Genomic DNA, 17,291 nt, shown 5'->3' with positions numbered 1-17,291 from the left:
GCTCGCATGATCAGGCAGGCGAAACAGCCCTACACAGTTCTGCCGCAGTACACGGATATAATCATACCGTTATTAAATTCTTGAGATACGCGATTCCATATTATATTCCCTTTTAATCAAATTCTAAAAGTATGCTTGTTGACGTATCCGGTATCACGTTAGTTAAAGACTTCGAAGCTTACAATGTTTAGGGAGAAATGGAATACCGGTGTGTATTTTTCCTTGTGATATTTTAAGCTCTAGTTGAATGATAGGTGTCGCATTTTAAATCATTCTCGTAGTAGAAATTATGAAACGCCCTGTTAAAAGCAAGGAAGTTTTTATGCCCCGTTGAAGTAAAACAAAATGCCTGACAAAGTATGGCTTGGACAGATTCCAAGTGCTTGTACAAATGTGCTAAAGAAATTATACTTTGAGTATACAGCTTGTCCAAAGTCATCCATTATTAATACTATTAGTAATATCTTCAGTAAAGGCTTTGATGCATAAATATTTCTGATAAAGGTAGGTTGTGTACTTTTGTCCAACTGAGCAATCTTGCTTTCATAAAATATACCAACATTTGAATGACTGATGATTAACATGCTGTGATACACAGTTCAAAATTAAAGGCTCGAATGCTGTACATGAGAGGTTAAGCTCCCCCTGGCGGTTTTACAAGGCGACGCCGGATAGCTAGTCACGTGACACACGTGATACCGCGTGATACCCTGGTGGGCGTGTCGCGGTATGCCGTGAAATACCTCACCCATTTTGAATGGCTGCATCTGTAGCTACTTGTGGATTCAAATACTCTATCGAGTGCTTTGATGAGTTTTTGCAATTTGATTGTCGTCCTGTCAGCCTTTTTCTGTTTTTTTTTCAATCTAGTGATGGAAAGTAAGAGGGAAATGATGGAGCAATCCATAACCGCTCCGTAAAAATGGCAGAAAGAAATGGCCCGTCACTAAGGACATTTGTGAAGCAGAGGAGTGACATCACCACAAAGTGACTTATTCTGCTGATCGTTTTGGTGAATAATGATTGAGGCGCGTTAAGAGAAAGGTAGCTGCGTCAGCATGCTTAGGCTGCAAAGGATCAAGCAAAGGTTTACTCCATGCTGAAAAGAGAAGAAAAGAAGCACAACGTTCCGACTGTGGAGCCTTCTGCGCCATCTTCTTTAGCTGTGATGATGTTTACATTGGAAAAACTAAGACATGCGTCCCTGGGTGGGCTTGAACCACCAACCTTTGGGTTAACAGCCGAACGCGCTAACCGATTGCGCCACAGAGACTGACAGCCGCTTGTGCTCCCTACATTTGCAGGTTTATGGTCAAAGAAAACAATCACTTGCGCTTCTTGCAGCCGGCAATCTTTTTCCACTGACAACCAAGAAATGGATTTCATCTTTCACAAGCTGTATGGATTTCTTCAAAAACAAGTTATTCCAGAAAGGAAATGAATTCTTGCATTAAACTGAACCAAGCTGTACATGTTTGTCTGAAATGATACATTCGGCACAACAAGACACGGAGAGAGGCACCGCTGGTATTCAGACCCAGGATCGCCTGCTTACTAGGCGGGCACTTTAAGCCACTAGGGAACAGCGCCAGCGGAGCACCGCGCTTTTACAGACACTTGGACACATCTGCGTTCGGTGTGCACTTAACCTGCTCTCTGAGCCCGTTGCCTCCGTCCCATTTAATAGCAGAACTGACGCCAAGAGAAATGATGAGAAATGGCATTTATCGGGCACTTTTCATGTCCAAGCTGTGCATTCTTTGGCGACACCATTTTTTCTTTTGTTTAATTTCTATACTTATTCATAGAATAAAAACGATATGTCATGTACTGTAAGGGAAATGTCTCTTTTTTTTAATGGGGAAAGCTAGCACCACTAAATGTTGTGTTTAGAAGAAGTGATTTAACATGACACGTGACCTAATTTACCGGAGCAAAAGCTCACCCAGCAAGCCCTGCTTTACTTCTACAGGAGAGAAGTACTGTAGAGTCTGCAAGATGTTCAGCTGGGTAGCTACGTCAGCATGCCTCGGCTGCATAGGAACAAGCAATAGGTTTATTGCATGCTGAAAAGAGAAGAACGGAAACAGCGTTTCGACTGTGAGGTCTTCTCACACCTGTAAAAGGCTCCATGGTTTTCTTTCTTCTCTTTTCAACATGGAATACACCTATTGTCTGCAAGATGTGACAATTTCATGGTGTTTTGGAAGAAAACCTTTTTTCTTTGAATTCAAAATCAATCGGAATTTCAGCACGACACATCAACACTTTTTCTGTTTTAAGGAGATGATATTTTAAACCTGATAAAAATAGTAGGAAACACAAGTTTCTTGCTGTGAAAATTTAGATGGGGAAGTGTACTACTAGTAGCAGTGTAGAGCTCTCTGTGGTGGAGTGCAAGCGCATGTTCTATGGGCCAGTGGCGTAATGGATAACGCGTTTGACTTCGGATCAGAAGATTGTGGGTTCGAGTCCTGCCTGGCTCGTGAGGCTTTTAAACCTCTCAGGTTCCTCGGTAACAGGTTGCCGTCATGTATATGAACTATAGAAAAGCATTTGCCACAACCCGTAAATTAGCACGCAAGTGCGGGCTAGTGAACACAGAACTGTATGGAGATCATCTCCAGCTCCGAGCTCAATTGCAATGAAAAAACATGCAGAACAGAACTGGAGAGCAGCTGAATTTGTGCTCGGTAGGGTGGGGAGGACTCAGCATTGCTATTGTTCTAATTGGCATGAACTGCAGGGGATCTGAATCAGAACATGTCAGTTAGTTCGATCATTGCGTCAATATGTAGGCCACGTTAATACAGAATTATTACTTTGTCTGTCTCGTCTTTGTATATAGCTGAATGTCCCTGACAATTTCATGTTAGTTTTTAAGAACGACATTGGTGCTAATATATACACATATAGCATATAAGGAACACGTAAAAGTTTAGTCCATGCTGAAAAGATAAGAAAACCGCCACAACGTTTCATCTTGGAATATAAATCTTTACTTGTTGTTTTGCAGCCTACCCATTCTGACCTAACTCCTCCCTTGAAATTCCCTAACAGATAAGGGTATGTAACGGCTCATGCGATGCTCAGTTGCAATTTGTCCCAAAACAAACAAGAACAGCAGCTGAGGGTTTGAGTTTGAACATGCACTGTATTAAAGCAGCTTTTATTTCCATTGATAAATGCTAGATATTCCTACAGAGATTCTCCAGGTGAGTAAGCGATTCCTGTTTCTGTTTCTATTTCTGTTTCATATATATATACAGTATATATATATATGTTACATGTGTCTCTGCAATAGTATAAATGTGTTATACACTATCAGGGGCTGCTTTTTTGTGCACCTCATCTACATCAAGGGTTTTTTTTTTCATTTATGTTTGTGGACCTTCACCATTTGAGGAAGTGAGTTAGATAAGAAAGTTACAGGTATGGTGAGCAATGACTGACAAAGGCACGTACTGCGTATTCCTTACAGAAGTGTAAGCAATTTGTTCTAAAAAACACCGGCTAAAGTCCAACATCGTTAGCAATCTTATTACTTAAACAGAATTAACATCAATAAACTGTAAGGTGCTGGTACATGCGAGTAGATTTGATCTTCTATTAAACAAAAATGCAATTACAGCTCTAAAAAGGTCAACCTAGACTTCTGTAACAGATCTGTTCAGGTCATCGCTGTTCCTCTGACCTTGTGAGTCTTTGGAATTTTAAAAGTGTATTTTGCTTGCCTTTCATGTGGTCTGTGTACAAGTCACTGTGGCATATGCGGTCCTACACAGCCTTGCTATAGACGTGATGAGCCTCCGCTATGTTGCAATGGAGAACAGGTTTAGTACGGAGCTGCCGAGAAAATTCAGCTGGAAAGCTCGTTGCAGAAAAGCATCGGTATCTGTGTCCAGCGGCAAAGCGTCCTTCGTGGGTGCCGAAGAATCGATTTCACAGGCTGCGGGTCCAGGCGATTTAGAGTGTTAAAGGTCCCAGCGAAAACGAAACGGCGCTGGTCCTTTTACACGCACGCACGCAACCAAATGCAAAGGACGCCTTAGTCGGCAGGATTTGAACCGGCGCGGGGAGACCCCAACGGATTTCAAGTCTGTCACCTTAACCACTCGGCCACGATTACAGCGAGCGCCGCGGCCGCTGCCTTCTTGCTACAATCGAACAGGGAGTGCGAGGCGGCGGCAGCGGAGGCAACTTTTTTCAAGTTCGCTCTCCGTTTAAGAAACCTTTTACGCCATACGTGCAAGCACACACACACACACCTCAGAGGACTTAAGGGTGGCTTCAAGTTGGAATGATAAAGTCTCCCCGTTCGGACATGAAAACAGAACGTTCTTAGACAGAAAGCAATCAACAACGGAGACATGTGGACGACGATTTTAGTCACTGCACTTTGAATAGCATTTTTGCTCCAGTTACAGGAGATGCACCAATGGCCCTTGACCTACGCTCTTACCAATGCCTTGAACATTCAAACAAAACAGCCCTCAAGTCCTGCGGTTTAATATAACGCTGTTACGTGTCGAGGCAGTATTTGACTCTGTCCTACCGTTGAGACACGGGGCGTATATGGAAACGAACACATGCTACGGATCGTCTCTAATCGGTCCCTACAGTTGGAAGGCTCCTTGAAGCGTGCACCCCCATCATTCATCTTTGCGCATCTGTGAAAGGTAGACTCTTGAGCAATGTTTGAGCCAGCTCTAAGGCAACTAGTGCTATTGGACAGAGACCTCTTGAAGATCCTAAGAGTCTCTTAACACCACTTCCAGCAGCAAGCTTAATTGTTCGCTGGAGGTCTCCCACCCAGGTACTGACCAGGCAAAGAATCACCACTACATTGAATGAGGAAGTTAATCCTGAAATCCAATTACATATCTGAAGGTAAGACAAATCCATAAGAACATGTCTTAGTATTACTTCGTTTACATTAGTATGGCACTGAGTTGGAGCTCCTCTTTAAGCTGTGGTTTAGTTTTGCATTCATGTGTTTCTAGAGCAGTTATTTATGGGGGTGGGTGGGTCTTTCACAGAGGCTCAGGACAAATCCCCCGCCTGAAAGTCTAAGGTGTGCGTTCAGACAGTCACAGGTCAAGAGCCAGGCAGGAGGACAATGGACAGAAGAGCCAACGAACTAAAAATGAAAGAACAAATATGAAAAAGCCACCATCTTTTTCTTTTTGACATTTTCCGACTTTCATGTAAGCCAGGACAAGGTTGCTCGTAGCTACTTGTGGATTCAAATACTCTATTGAGTGCTTTGATGAGTTTTTGCAATTTGATTGTCGTCCTGTCAGCCTGTTTCTGTTTTTTTTCTCAGTCTAGGGATGGAAAGTATGAGGGAAATGATGGAGCAATCAATAACCGCTACGGAAAAATGGCAGAAAGAAATGGTCCATCACTAAGGACATTTGTGAAGCAGAGGAATGACATCACCACAGAGGCGACACATTCTGCTGATGGTTTTGGTGTATAATGATTGAGGCGCGTTAAGAGAAAGGTAGCTGTGTCAGCATGCGTAGGCTGCAAAGGATCAAGCAAAGGTTTACTCCATGCTGAAAAGAGAAGAAAAGAAGCACAACGTTTCGACTGTGGAGCCTTCTGCGCCATTTTCTTTAGCGGTGATGATGTTTACATTGGAAAAACTGAGACATGCGTCCCTGGGTGGGCTTGAACCACCAACCTTTCGGTTAACAGCCAAACGCGCTAACCGATTGCGCCACAGAGACTGACAGCCGCTTGTGCTCCCTACATTTGCAGGTTTATGGTCAAAGAAAACAATCACTTGCGCTTCTTGCAGCCGGCAATCTTTTTCCACTGACAACCAAGAAATGGATTTCATCTTTCACAAGCTGTATGGATTTCTTCAAAAACAAGTTATTCCAGAAAGGAAATGAATTCTTGCATTAAACTGAACCAAGCTGTACATGTTTGTCTGAAATGAGACATTCGGCACAACAAGACACGGAGAGAGGCACCGCTGGTATTCAGACCCAGGATCACCTGCTTACTAGGCAGGCACTTTAAGCCACTAGGGAACAGCGCCAGCGGAGCACCGCGCTTTTACAGACACTTGGACACATCTGCGTTCGGTGTGCACTTAACCTGCTCTCTGAGCCCGTTGCCTCCGTCCCATTTAATAGCAGAACTGACGCCAAGAGAAATGATGAGAAATGGCATTTATCGGGCACTTTTCATGTCCAACTGCTGCAGTTTTCAGTGGGCGGGCTTTGTCAGATGGCTTGGAAAAACGCACTGTGTTTCGGCTCGGGAAACATCATGAGCAGTGTCCTGCATGTTTTCTGTGTATAGCTGTCTTTTAATACAGAATTCATTCGAAATCATTGATTTCTCCAATTAACAAGGGTCCCTTTTTGAACCTGCCAGAAGCATTCTTTCAATGTAACAGATTTACTCCGGGGAAAGGCAGCATGACATTGAGAGTAGCTTTCAGCACCCGTATCGGACTGCGTGTATGCAGACACCGCTCAGAATCCCCTGTAAGATTCTCCTTCAATTCCGTTTTGCAGTGCTTTAGCTCTTTCAAAAGGCTTCGCTTTGCTAGTCACAATCCAAGGCTCATGACAGCATTTGGAACCAATCGCCACTGCGTTGGCCGGGAATTGAACCCAGGTCAACTGCTTGGAAGGCAGCTATGCTCACCACTATACCACCAACGCACACACACAGGAACCCTGCAGGACACCACCAGAGAATGCTCACGATTTCGGAAGCTGTCTCCGGGACGTGCTGATTCCACACATCCTGAAAAAATCATGATATTGTTAGTTGCTGTAGCTAGACGTTCAAATGAGTTTCATGGCCAGATGGACTGTTTCCTCTAGCGGTATAGTATTGCAGTGAGACAGCACGATGCCTGCAAGACTATGTCACGCTAAACGCCACAGATTGTGTTTGTCCGTTCGTGTCAGTCGTCCTGCAGCCACGGGAAGTGGGACACAAACATGCTGCAATGCTTTCAAGACGTTAGGATTTGTTTGTGTAACATCCGAGAAGAGTACTTGTGGCTTGAATGTGAACTGTACGTGCCCGCCCCCTTTCCTCTGTAGTGCATGAGTTCCTCCCGGCACGCCCTTCGTCATTGTTCTGTCATCTTGTATTTAAAGGGTTGTATTTCTGCTGCTAAAAAGAAGCAACGGTTTTCTCACAACGCCCTTTGTTCCCAACGGAGCCCTTGTCTGTCATGAAATTCTTCAAAACCTCAAGCTAGAAGAAGAAGAAGACGACAAATATGAAGCGTTACCGCAACGACATGCCATGAGACGATCGATAACGATTTCCATAGGATCCCCGCGGTTGCCTGGCAACCGTCAGCTTTGCGCAGTGGCAGTATCGTAGCCTGTGAGGTTTAGCCGAGGCGCGATTATTGCTAGTTGAAAACTTTTCCCAATACCCCGCTTCCGCCGGTTTGCAATACAATCGGCGAAAGCAATTTTTGACAGTCTCGTCAGAGACTGAGCAAGGTGTTTAAAGACAGATTTGGTCATGGTGACATCATGGTAGAAAGAAACGAGCTTGTTACGTCTCAACAGAAACGCTCTTTAGCTCTTTCAGCGTTATGCAGAGAACAGCGTCTGTCGAGATCACTTTTGAGTCAGCGCGAAACGCCGTGTGCTGTCAGTTTGATTTCATATTGCTCGTAGCGGCGCCCGGCTTTTGTCTGTCAAACGTTAGGTTGCGGTTCTTCATGCTGCATTGTCGGCATGAGTGGAGCTTTTTAAACGTCTGTACTTACTGTATATGGTATATATACAGTATATGGCTGGTCTCGGTACTTTAAAGAAAACATACACGAAAGATGGTTTCATTATGACAAGTATCGGTCTTGAGATATTTTTAACTTGATTTACAGAAGCGCGAAACGGTATGCCCAGGGCGTTTTAGTTTTCGTTTTGTTTTAATGCAGTGCAGTGGATTGATTAGAGATATCAAGTACATACAAGTCATTTTTTAAATGTTGTAGTTCGTCTTGTAAAAATGTTACAAGTACATAATCTGTCAACAATTACACAGGTTCTGTTTCCATATTGCGAATTTTGGTTACGTAATATTATTTTCTAATTTCACGTTGTGAATATATGATTTGGGCAAACAGAGCCGCAAAGAAGTACATTATGGGTTGTTGTTTTTTTTTTTGCAGTTTTATCTAGAACAAGCGATGCTTAAACCTTTGTCTGATTCTTGTGAAACTATCCACACGACAGTTACCTAGGAGTTGACTTCAGTGATGTCACTGATGGGATGTTTCTAAAAATCCATCCACTGTAAAACGTCTTCTCCACTTGTCCTGCATATGTATTCGCTAATGAAGCTGTGTGTTCTGAGCCTGGATCTCTACATTTCTGTATGAACCAGCTTAGAGGGCTAAAGACAGCTTGTGTTTAAATTGAGTGTAAGGTAATTTATGCTTCTAAACTCATGGTCAGCATTTATTATTGTACTGTGCTGTAAACTTCTTCTGTGCCTAATTACATTATTTTATAGCTTTATCAAATTTGTACATTGTCGATAATGTTTCTGTAGTTTTCAGCCCTTAGCATGCGACTGTTTGGTGGTGCTGTGGGTTAGGTTCCTGACTTCCATGTCACATGGTCTGTGATTGAATCCCATGGAACTATGACTTTATTTTTTAACAAACATTTCTTTGAAAAAATTAAACGTTTCCCTTGGTCAGAGATTAAATAAAACCTCACTCGCACCAAACAAATTTATATTTCTAAATATCACAACATGATCGAATTTAAGTCTTTTTAATAACAATGAATAGTCACCTATGCGTTACAAAATAAACATTTATATTGATTTGAATCGCGTTTTGATTTAAATCGTAAACGCGTGTTTAAATATATGTGTTTAAAGGCGATATACTGTATAAAAGCGCTGACTCTTATGGAATGTGTTCCGCCAGGGATTCAAAAATTTTTATTTTTTTAATCGCGTATCTAAGGAAAATTGCAGTATAACTTTGTTCATGCACATCATTATACAGTATCTCATTTTGTATTTCTATAGAAAAAAATCGTTTGCCCAGCCACTATTGTTGTTATTGTTTTTATCCTGTAAAGCGCTTTGAGGAGCACAGCTTTCTCACCACTTAGATTACTTTTTGACACCATCCTTACACAAAGCAGAAACTGATTGTATTTTCCAATGACATACAAGTGAAAAGATTACAGATTTTAATCGTCTTTTTTCTGAACCAGGGAAAATCTGATCATGTTTCTCTATAACAATAATAAAAAAACTTTATTTTACATATCACCTTTAAAAGTGGCATCTCAAAACAATACAGTAGATGTAAACCACAGATTACAAAGTAAATACCCAGACAAACGCAAACGCGTTTTTAATAAAATGCTTTCATTCATTCAACAGAGAGAGAGCGTAAAACCTGGGTGTAACAGCTGTTCCTTTTTCTGATCACTCGCTCTCTGGATAAATGTCTCGCCTGTCCAGTTCTTTGTTTTCCTAATTTGCCAATTATGCCTGCTGTGATCCACTCCTACCCTCACACCTAAAGAAGACTATTTTAAATTTCTTTGCGCATAAATTTTATTGCACATAAAGGTGATATGTAAAATAATGTTTTTTTTTATTGTTGTTATAGAGAAACATGATCAGATTTTCCCTGGTTCTTCCTGTGCGTGCAGTAGTTACAAAGTTGAACGTCTTTACACGATCTGCTGCAGTTTTCAGTGGGCGGGCTTTGTCAGATGGCTTGGAAAAACGCACTGTGTTTCGGCTCGGGAAACATCATGAGCAGTGTCCTGCATGTTTTCTGTGTATAGCTGTCTTTTAACGCATACAGAATTCATTCGAAATCATTGATTTCTCCAATTAACAAGGGTCCCTTTTTGAACCTGCCAGAAGCATTCTTTCAATGTAACAGATTTACTCCAGGGAAAGGCAGCATGACATTGAGAGTAGCTCAAGCTTTCAGCACCCGTATCGGACTGCATGTTTGCAGACACCGCTCAGAATCCCCTGTAAGATTCTCTTTCAATTCCGTTTTGCAGTGCTTTAGCTCTTTCAAAAGGCTTCGCTTTGCTAGTCACAATCCAAGGCTCATGACAGCATTTGAAAACATTTTTCTGCTTGGAAGGCAGCTATGCTCACCACTATACCACCAACGCACGCCCACAGGAGGCCTGCAGGACACCACCAGAGAATGCTCACGATTTCGGAAGCTGTCTCCGGGACGTTCTGATTCCACACATCCTGAATAAATCATGATATTCTTAGTTGCTGTAGCTAGACGTTCAAATGAGTTTCATGGCCAGATGGACTGTTTCCTCCAGCGGTATAGTATTGCAGTGAGACAGCACGATGCCTGCAAGACTATGTCACGCTACACGCCACAGATTGTGTTTGTCCGTTCGTGTCAGTCGTCCTGCAGCCACGGGAAGTGGGACACAAACATGCTGCAATGCTTTCAGGACGTTAGGATTTGTTTGTGCAACATCCGAGAAGAGTACTTGTGGCTTGAATGTGAACTGTACGTGCCCGCCCCCTTTCCTCTGTAGTGCATGAGTTCCTCCCGGCATGCCCTTCGTCATTGTTCTGTCATCTTGTATTTAAAGGGTTGTATTTCTGCTGCTAAAAAGAAGCAACGGTTTTCTCACAACGCCCTTTGTTCCCAACGGAGCCCTTGTCTGTCATGAAATTCTTCAAAACCTCAAGCTAGAAGAAGAAGAAGACGACAAATATGAAACGTTACCGCAACGACATGCCATGAGACGATCGATAACGATTTCCATAGGATCCCCGCGGTTGCCTGGCAACCGTCAGCTTTGCGCAGTGGCAGTATCGTAACCTGTGAGGTTTAGCCGAGGCGCGATTATTGCTAGTTGAAAACTTTTCCCAATACCCCGCTTCCGCCGGTTTGCAATACAATCGGCGAAAGCAAATTTTGACAGTCTCGTCAGAGACTGAGCAAGGTGTTTAAAGACAGATTTGGTCATGGTGACATCATGGTAGAAAGAAACGAGCTTGTTACGTCTCAACAGAAACGCTCTTTAGCTCTTTCAGCTTTATGCAGAGAACAGCGTCTGTCGAGATCACTTTTGAGTCAGGGCGAAACGCCGTGTGCTGTCAGTTTGATTTCATATTGCTCGTCGCGGCGCCCGGCTTTTGTCTGTCAAACGTTAGGTTGCGCTTCTTCATGCTGCATCGTCGGCATGAGTGGAGCTTTTTAAACGTCTGTACTTACTGTATATGGTATATATACAGTATATGGCTGGTCTCGGTACTTTAAAGAAAACATACACGAAAGATGGTTTCATTATGACCAGTATCGGTCTTGAGATATTTTTAACTTGATTTACAGAAGCGCGAAACGGTATGCCCAGGGCGTTTTAGTTTTCGTTTTGTTTTAATGCAGTGCAGTGGATTGATTAGAGATATCAAGTACATACAAGTCATTTTTTAAATGTTGTAGTTCGTCTTGTAAAAATGTTACAAGTACATAATCTGTCAACAATTGCACAGGTTCTGTTTCCATATTGCGAATTTTGGTTACGTAATATTATTTTCTAATTTCACGTTGTGAATATATGATTTGGGCAAACAGAGCCGCAAAGAAGTACATTATGGGTTGTTGTTTTTTTTTTGCAGTTTTATCTAGAACAAGCGATGCTTAAACCTTTGTCTGATTCTTGTGAAACTATCCACACGACAGTTACCTAGGAGTTGACTTCAGTGATGTCACTGATGGGATGTTTCTAAAAATCCATCCACTGTAAAACGTCTTCTCCACTTGTCCTGCATATGTATTCGCTAATGAAGCTGTGTGTTCTGAGCCTGGATCTCTACATTTCTGTATGAACCAGCTTAGAGGGCTAAAGAAAGCTTGTGTTTAAATTGAGTGTAAGGTAATTTATGCTTCTAAACTCATGGTCAGCATTTATTATTGTACTGTGCTGTAAACTTCTTCTGTGCCTAATTACATTATTTTATAGCTTTATCAAATTTGTACATTGTCGATAATGTTTCTGTAGTTTTCAGCCCTCAGCATGCGACTGTCTGGTGGTGCTGTGGGTTAGGTTCCTGACTTCCATGTCACATGGTCTGTGATTGAATCCCATGGAACTATGACTTTATTTTTTAACAAACATTTCTTTGAAAAAATTAAACGTTTCCCTTGGTCAGAGATTAAATAAAACCTCACTCGCACCAAACAAATTTATATTTCTAAATATCACAACATGATCGAATTTAAGTCTTTTTAATAACAATGAATAGTCACCTATGCGTTACAAAATAAACATTTATATTGATTTGAATCGCGTTTTGATTTAAATCGTAAACGCGTGTTTAAATATATGTGTTTAAAGGCGATATACTGTATAAAAGCGCTGACTCTTATGGAATATGTTCCGCCAGGGATTCAAAAATGTTTATTTTTTTTAATCGCGTATCTAAGGAAAATTGCAGTATAACTTTGTTCATGCACATCATTATACAGTATCTCATTTTGTATTTCTATAGAAAAAAATCGTTTGCCCAGCCACTATTGTTGTTATTGTTTTTATCCTGTAAAGCGCTTTGAGGAGCACAGCTTTCTCACCACTTAGATTACTTTTTGACACCATCCTTACACAAAGCAGAAACTGATTGTATTTTCCGATGACATACAAGTGAAAAGATTACAGATTTTAATCGTCTTTTTTCTGAACCAGGGAAAATCTGATCATGTTTCTCTATAACAATAATAAAAAAACTTTATTTTACATATCACCTTTAAAAGTGGCATCTCAAAACAATACAGTAGATGTAAACCACAGATTACAAAGTAAATACCCAGACAAACGCAAACGCGTTTTTAAAAAAATGCTTTCATTCATTCAACAGAGTGAGAGCGTAAAACCTAGGTGTAACAGCTGTTCCTTTTTCTGATCACTCGCTCTCTGGATAAATGTCTCGCCTGTCCAGTTCTTTGTTTTCCTAATTTGCCAATTATGCCTGCTGTGATCCACTCCTACCCTCACACCTAAAGAAGACTATTTTAAATTTCTTTGCGCATAAATTTTATTGCACATAAAGGTGATATGTAAAATAATGTTTTTTTTTTATTGTTGTTATAGAGAAACATGATCAGATTTTCCCTGGTTCTTCCTGTGCGTGCAGTAGTTACAAAGTTGAACGTCTTTACACGATCTGCTGCAGTTTTCAGTGGGCGGGCTTTGTCAGATGGCTTGGAAAAACGCACTGTGTTTCGGCTCGGGAAACATCATGAGCAGTGTCCTGCATGTTTTCTGTGTATAGCTGTCTTTTAACGCATACAGAATTCATTCGAAATCATTGATTTCTCCAATTAACAAGGGTCCCTTTTTGAACCTGCCAGAAGCATTCTTTCAATGTAACAGATTTACTCCGGGGAAAGGCAGCATGACATTGAGAGTAGCTCAAGCTTTCAGCACCCGTATCGGACTGCATGTTTGCAGACACCGCTCAGAATCCCCTGTAAGATTCTCTTTCAATTCCGTTTTGCAGTGCTTTAGCTCTTTCAAAAGGCTTCGCTTTGCTAGTCACAATCCAAGGCTCATGACAGCATTTGAAAACATTTTTCTGCTTGGAAGGCAGCTATGCTCACCACTATACCACCAACGCACGCCCACAGGCACCCTGCAGGACACCACCAGAGAATGCTCACGATTTTGGAAGCTGTCTCCGGGACGTGCTGATTCCACACATCCTGAATAAATCATGATATTGTTAGTTGCTGTAGCTAGACGTTCAAATGAGTTTCATGGCCAGATGGACTGTTTCCTCTAGCGGTATAGTATTGCAGTGAGACAGCACGATGCCTGCAAGACTATGTCACGCTAAACGCCACAGATTGTGTTTGTCCGTTCGTGTCAGTCATCCTGCAGCCACGGGAAGTGGGACACAAACATGCTGCAATGCTTTCAAGACGTTAGGATTTGTTTGTGTAACATCCGAGAAGAGTACTTGTGGCTTGAATGTGAACTGTACGTGCCCGCCCCCTTTTCTCTGTAGTGCATGAGTTCCTCCCGGCATGCCATTCGTCATTGTTCTGTCATCTTGTATTTAAAGGGTTGTATTTCTGCTGCTGAAAATAAGCAACGGTTTTCTCACAACGCCCTTTGTTCCCGACGGAGCCCTTGTCTGTCATGAAATTCTTCAAAACCTCAAGCTAGAAGAAGAAGAAGACGACAAATATGAAGCGTTTCCGCAACGACATGCCATGAGACAATCGATAACGATTTCCATAGGATCCCCGCGGTTGCCTGGCAACCGTCAGCTTTGCGCAGTGGCAGTATCGTAGTGTGAGCCTGTGTGAGCCTGTGAGGCTGGTATCGCTCTAGGTTGAGCCTAGGGGGTTAAGGCCAAGCAGCAGCTGAGCTGGGTGGGATCCGGCAGCAACGTTCTCTCTCTCTGCTCTCTCCTCTCCCCTCCCCCTTTCTCTTGCTCTGCCTCCTTGGCCTCTTGGCTGGAAGTGGGTACACGTGGCCTGCCCGCGGTGCTTGCTTTCTTCCTTGAGACTCGGAAGCACTATCCTCTCCCTCTCTCTCTCGCTCTCTGTCTCTCCCTCTCTCTCTGCCTCCTTGGCCTCTTGGCTGGGAGTAGGTACACGTGGCCTGCCCGCGGTGCTTGCTTTCCACCTCGAGACTCGGAAGCGCTATCCGCTCCCTCTCTCTCTCGCTTTCTCTGCCTCCTTGGCCTCTTGGCTGGGAGCAGGTACACGTGGCCTGCCCGCGGTGTTTGCTTTCTTCCTTGAGACCCGGAAGCACTTTCCGCTCTTCTCTCTCTCTCTCCTCCTGCGCCTCCACCTAGCTGGGCTTTGCCCACAAGGACAAAGGCCAGGGCTCCCTCGCTGCTCCTTTAGCTCTTTTTTGCTCTCTCTCTTTCCCTCCTTTTTTTTCCCTCTTTCTCCCTCAGAGATGGCAGACAAGAGGACACTGATCCGGTTCCACTGGACAAAGAAGACAGAGCCGATGCCGACTGCAAAGGCCTTCTTTATGACCTTCCTGCGAGGGATCTTGCAGTTGGTGGCCGGAGATCTCTACTGCCTCCAGGACAACAACGCAGAGAGATACATGGAGGCCTACATGGCTACGGACGCATCGTACGAAAAGGCAACGAGACTGATCAGGGAGAAAGGTAAGCACCCTGGTTTCTCTGATTTCAGGCCGGAGCCTATGAGGAAGACGAATCAGAGGACCATTACGGTTTGCACATACAATCCCTACGTACCAGCGGAACGGGTAACAGCGTACCTAAGGAGGTATGTAACCGTGGTGGGAAAACCGACAGAGGTCAGGGACGAAGGCGTCTGGTACGGCAAACGCCAGTACCGAGTCCTCCTGAAAGAGGACCCAGAAGGCGTCGACGGCTTCCAGCACCCCCCGGCTCGCTTCAACATCGGAGCCGACAGGGGGTACCTCTACTACCCCAGGATGCCGGATTTTTGCAGCAAGTGCAGACAGTCCGGCCACAAGACAAACACATGCGACATCGTCAGATGTCACAACTGCAATGAGGACGGGCACCTGGCAAAAACCTGCCGGGCAGCCAAAAAGTGCGACGGATGCGGCGCCGAGGGACACCTCCTTCGCCAATGCAAGGTAAGCAAACCTTCGTTTGCGCAGGTGGTGGAAGCCGGCAGGCAGAAACCGGTCTCCAGACAAAGGGAGAGGGCTGAGAACAAAGAACCCGCACCTCCCCCGCTGAGAACCGAAACTGCCGAGGCCACACCCCCAGCCGCATCGGTGCCACAAGATGGCCGCCAGGAAGAGGGACAAGATGGCCGACCGGAGGAAGGGCCCTGCATAACTCCCAGCAAAAAGGGAAAGCGAAAGCGGGAGAAGAGACCCAGGGCGGATCCACCTTCGGAAGGACATAAAAAGAGAGTGGTAAGGGAAAACCGTTTCCTCGTCCTAGAGGAAACAGAACTTTCTTCCCTCGAGGCCCAGGAACAACCGGAGGAGGCGCTTCAGGAAATGGAAACCCTCCCCCCCGAGGCCCAGGAAACGGAACCCCCCTCCCCCGAGTCCCACGGACAAAAGGAGGAGGCAGCCCAGGAAGAGGTAACCCCCTCCCCCGAGGCCCAGGGACAACAGGAAGGGGCAGCACAGGAAGTCGGAACCCCCTCCCCCGAGGCCCAGGAACAACAGGTAGAGGCAGCCCAGGAATTGGAGCCCCCCTCCCCCGAGGCCCAGGAGAAATTGGAGGCCCCCGAAACTCCCGGAAAAAGGGAAGAAAGGAGCCTTCCCGAAGCGGTGGCGGAGAGTATCCTCGAGGACGACGAGGATTATTTCGAAGCCGCCCTGGAGCCCGGACTGATGGTAGGGCTGGACCTGTCCAGCATGTTTACTTATTAGTCCCCAGCGAAACCTGGAAGGAGCCCAGCATATTCCCCCCAGGACCCGAATGAGAGGAGTTACATCTAGGCTAAACAGTGCCAAGATGTAGACTCCCAAGTTTCTACTGTAAGTACAGAGAGGAGGTTTAACTTTCACTAGTTTTAATCATTACTGTGAAACTAACCTTCCTAACAACCAACGTGAGAGGGCTGAGAGACCCGGTGAAAAGACGGGGAGTCTTTCATGATCTGGCCTCAAAGTCTTTCTCAGTTTGTTTCTTACAGGAGGTCCACCTGAAGGATGAAAGCGACAAGCTGACATTCACCAGGGAATGGACGAAGGGAGAATCATGCTGGAGCGTAGGAGGGGTCCACTCTTCCGGAGTGGGAATCCTCCTCGGAAACCCAGAGATGACGCTGGTTTCCTCCTTCTCGGTGGTGCAGGGCTGGATCCTGGTCGCAGACATCGACTGGAGGGGGCAGAAGTTGAGAGCGATTAACGTCTATGCTCCGACGGAACCCTTTTTTCGGAAGGAAGTGTTTGCTGACCTGGCCAGCTGCTGCACCACCAACAGACAGGTGGTGCTCGGCGGGGACTTCAACGTCGACCGGGAGAAGGGGAGCGACGCTAGCTCGGCAGAGCTGGAGTCGCTACTCAAGCAGTTCTCCCTGGTAGACGGCTTCAGACGGTGCCGCCCTAACGACGCCGGAACGACCTGGAAAAACTCCCGGGGAGTGTGCAGCCGCCTGGACTACATCTTCCTGCACACGACCTGCTCCCTGGAGTCGGCGACGGTGTCCCCGGCGTGGTATTCCGACCACGAGCGCTTGACGGTGGTGGCTAACACCAGCCTGCCGGCATTCGGTCGTGGGTACTGGAAGCTGAACCGGGAGATACTGGAGGAAGACGACTTCAGGGCACTGTTCCGGAAAGACTACG

General features: G+C 44.7%; 7 non-coding genes and 1 pseudogene across 8 annotated transcripts in view; 3 read left to right on the top strand and 5 right to left on the bottom strand.

The window, feature by feature from the left end:
• LOC148642866 (uncharacterized) overlaps positions 1–17,291 on the bottom strand; it is a 137,561-nt pseudogene that overhangs the window by 117,556 nt on the left and 2,714 nt on the right. The gene's annotated exons all lie outside the window — the stretch shown is intronic.
• Positions 1,200–1,273, bottom strand: trnan-guu (transfer RNA asparagine (anticodon GUU)). The gene has a single exon. It is a non-coding gene; the product is annotated as a tRNA-Asn (tRNA).
• Positions 2,414–2,486, top strand: trnar-ucg (transfer RNA arginine (anticodon UCG)). The gene has a single exon. It is a non-coding gene; the product is annotated as a tRNA-Arg (tRNA).
• On the bottom strand, positions 4,048–4,129 carry trnas-uga (transfer RNA serine (anticodon UGA)). Its single transcript has one exon. It is a non-coding gene; the product is annotated as a tRNA-Ser (tRNA).
• trnan-guu (transfer RNA asparagine (anticodon GUU)) lies at positions 5,662–5,735 on the bottom strand. Its single transcript has one exon. It is a non-coding gene; the product is annotated as a tRNA-Asn (tRNA).
• Positions 6,615–6,686, bottom strand: trnag-ucc (transfer RNA glycine (anticodon UCC)). The gene has a single exon. It is a non-coding gene; the product is annotated as a tRNA-Gly (tRNA).
• On the top strand, positions 7,340–7,481 carry LOC148642868 (U4 spliceosomal RNA). Its single transcript, XR_015929404.1, has one exon. It is a non-coding gene; the product is annotated as a U4 spliceosomal RNA (small nuclear RNA).
• Positions 10,814–10,955, top strand: LOC148642867 (U4 spliceosomal RNA). Its single transcript, XR_015929460.1, has one exon. It is a non-coding gene; the product is annotated as a U4 spliceosomal RNA (small nuclear RNA).

The sequence above is a fragment of the Lepisosteus platostomus genome, chromosome 22, assembly GCF_059453375.1.
Source record: "Lepisosteus platostomus isolate fLepPlt1 chromosome 22, fLepPlt1.hap1, whole genome shotgun sequence".
Taxonomy (NCBI): Eukaryota; Metazoa; Chordata; class Actinopteri; order Semionotiformes; family Lepisosteidae; genus Lepisosteus; species Lepisosteus platostomus.
This window is presented reverse-complemented; position numbering and strand designations above follow the sequence as displayed.